Genomic DNA, 3,621 nt, shown 5'->3' with positions numbered 1-3,621 from the left:
CAATAACATATGATTGTCTTAGGCAGATAATGCTGAGCAATCAAGAAACACTTCTGAACTCAAGTGCTCTTGCTGCTTATTTCAAGGTGTAAATTGAAGGTCCTGAAAAACTGCAAAATGGTAGTCCTGTGGAAGGATGTTCTCTGCTTGGCTCTGGCACACCAGAGACATGGTACTCTTGAGAGGAACTTTTAAGCACAAGCTGATGTCAGTCCCTTTGCCCGGAGAGCTTGAAGCAGATGCGTATGTTGCACTGACATCATTGGAACTGAAATTAGCCCTTGCACTTCTCCGAAAAGAGAAGTGTTCTTTCCTCAGTCAGAGCCTTACCGTTTTTGTGTAGCTTCCAGCATATTTCTGACCACTATTCGTAACTGGAAGGAACCACACTACAGTTTAATTCTGGACCTAGTTCTTTTTCATACGAGGCTGATGGCTGGCAGTAGAATGACAAAGATTTAGTGATGTGGAGCTTCTGCTAAGCTAATATCAATGTTTACTACATTGAAAGAGTTACAAACCGGGCATCAGACAGCTACAACTTGAAAGCCAAGATTTAATGAAATATGGAGGCGTCTTCAACTTAGGAGTAACAAATCTTACCTTGTAGGCATATGACTTTGCAAGTGACATCCAACAGTCAACAGTGAGATGTCTAAACTCCCCGAATAAACTGCTACCAGAACCAGCATTCATCCTGAATTGAGAGCCAGCAGGAGCTGGCAATAAGGAAACACCCAGCTCAGCTGGAGTTTTCTGCCCAGCTGAATATCCGTCCGTGCCTGATCCCGCCAGCCTCCTCCATCAGGGGAGAAATTCAGATCCTTTCTTTCAACAGAGTCAGCTTTCTCTCTTTTTTTTTTTCTTTTTTTCTTTTCAGAGTCCCCTTCAGTATAACAGCCCAATGGCAATAAAACTTGGCCGGCGTGTGGACCTGTGCTCCATGTGTACCTTCCGTGTAAGTGCGATTCAGGGTGCAAGCTCACCCTGCACCCCAGGTTCCCAGTTATGGGATTCTTCAGCTGGGGTCACTCCTCTGGCTGCTTGCTGTGTCTGTGCCACCACGTTAGCAAAGGAGACCAGATTCTTGGTGTCAGACCATAAGAAGGAACCAATTTTAAGGCACATGAAAGGAAGTCTTGATTTCTGTCTCTTTTTGTAGAGACTGCTTGCACATTTCACATTAAGCAGAAATTTATGAGCAGAAACTGGTTATCTCCTGGCTGCATATATCCTAACTACTAAGCAAAGGCATGATCATCACCATTTCTCTTTTTCTGTCCCTGTTTTATAAAGAAGCTGTTGCACGCTGCCTGCTGAGAGGGGTCGGGTCCCACTGGTGGCTGGGTCTAGCTCCTCACTGAATTTAGCTCTGCTCCGCTCAGCTTTTGGCCCACAAGCTGCTCCTGCAGGAGTCCTGCCTGGGCTGGCTCTGGGTCTCTGCAGGGGCTGAACTCCCAGGAGCATTCACCCCAAACAAGGAAGGACATTGTGAATTTAATTAGGTGCTTCCAGGCTGAGCTGCTGCTGGAGATGATTCTAGGATCACAGCTTTCTGCAGAGCCATCAAAGTCCCTGTTTGGCTCAAACTTCTCGTACCAACCTGCTTTAATGTGCCTGCGGAGTTACATGCAGTAATAACATTCAGGACGTTGCAGGGAAGAGTTTCACGGTTCCTTACATGATACCGCGCCACCAACCCACCATCTAAAAGTGAAATAAAATCTCCAGCTGCTTAATCTCTTAGCTGCTTCTCTTTAATAGTTAACTGTTTGAGAGGGGTTTGGTACCCACAGACCCATAGAAAGGCATCTAGAGTAGCATTTTGTAGCAGGACTTAACGATCATTGTTAAGAAATTGTATCTTCCTGGATAAAACTCTTATTTATAACGTGTGGAGTTAAAGAGTATTTTTTATCTGCAACGGTAGCTTCTACAATAGTTACTGGCAGGCTGTTTTAACGGAAGCCAGGCTGTTTAACCGTGGGGTATGGATATAAAGAGCACATGTATATATATTTCAGGAACTAGAAAGCTAATTTTGTAATATGGAGTCAAGCAGGGCATATGGTAGATAACAGTCCCCTTTCACATTCTAACACAGGATTGAGATTTCTTAACAAAGGCAATAGAGTTGCAAAACAGCATGACTTTGTTGCAGTTAGTAATTAATGAGGTGCTAAAAGTGCCTAAACAGAGGATCCCAGACAGAGAATGCATGACTCAAGAGGATAAGAAGCCCCCATCATTTCAAACAACAGTGTCATTTAAATAAACAAGCAGCAAGTCCCTGGGCTGGTGGGGTGGGAAGGGGCACTGGCAGCCCCGCTGCAGCAGCACGCACGTTGCCAGCGCTTTTCTGCCTGGGAGAAACCGGTTGTGCTTTTCCAAATGCAGCCCTGAGCCTTCAGGTGCGAAACATTTGTTTAATCCATTATTGGGGCGAGAGGGGGGGGTGGTGGTGGAATCACACAGTCCCCCTTGCTGCCGCTTTTCTGGTGGGACGTTAGTCGATTCGACTTAATCAAACCGCACTAACTGCCCTGAAAGCTGTTCCCAGCTACATGCTATGCAGGATGGAGTCTACCTGGCAGGCCCTTTCTTTTTTTTCCTCATAAAAGACATCATTTCTGTGTTCCCAGATGAGATATAAATCATGTGGTTTACACTTTTTGATTTTTTCTTTCCTTTTTGCATTTTAACAAGCATAGGAGATTTTGTGTTACTCTGTGCAGCACTCAAGGATTATTTTTTTTTAAGCAAAACCAATTCCATTTCGGGTATTATATGAAAATAGCAAAGGTTTATAAAGCGTTTGTCCTGTAATGTTTACTTTCTTTCCAACCAAACATTTATAAATAGATTGAGAGAAATGTGGCAAAGCACCAAAGTCATCCACTAAAATATTTCATAAGAAACTATAATGTGAAAGGGGAATAAAGGCGCGCTTTTGGAAGTGAAGTTTGTTAGTGAATTCTTTGTTGTGTAGGGGGATATGATGCAATATGTCATGTTGACCCTTTGGAGTCTATGGCATAGTGATCCAAATTTATTCCTGGAGGGACTGCAGCACAGTACATGTGTTGTAGTCAGACTGAATTTATCTACACATTTCTGCAGCTAAAAAGATGCCAGGTTTGGGTTTTTTTTCCCCCTTTCTTTTGTGGCTTTAGAAAACTAGTAACTGAGAATCCATCACATGCTGGGAAGTGATGGAGCTAATTAGTAAGAAATCCAATGTCTCTGTTTTCCAATCCAGGCAGCTACAGTATATTTACACTTTTTTTTTTCTCCAGGTATCTTTCCATCTTACTGCCTGGCAAAGAGAGAAGAAAAATTGTGCATGTCCCTTATTCTCTCTTTGTTCTTACATATGAAACTTATGGAATGTATTTGATGTTCTGTTTGTTTTTCATTAGAAACATAGATATAAATGCTTTGGAAGACTCCGTGTCTTGTTTCCACTGGGCTCTTTCTGGGAAGTTCAGCTGCTTTTTCTGTGCTACCTTTTCTTCTGTTCCATATCTCACTACGACTTGTAACCCTCTGCAGCCCCCCCGGAGCGAGCAGTGGTGGGAGCACGAGGGGGTGCAGCGCACGGCCGAACGTTGGGGTTTCTTC

Source organism: Haliaeetus albicilla, chromosome 17 (assembly GCF_947461875.1).
Source record: "Haliaeetus albicilla chromosome 17, bHalAlb1.1, whole genome shotgun sequence".
In the NCBI taxonomy this organism is placed as follows: Eukaryota; Metazoa; Chordata; class Aves; order Accipitriformes; family Accipitridae; genus Haliaeetus; species Haliaeetus albicilla.
Note: the sequence above shows the minus strand (reverse complement) of the source record.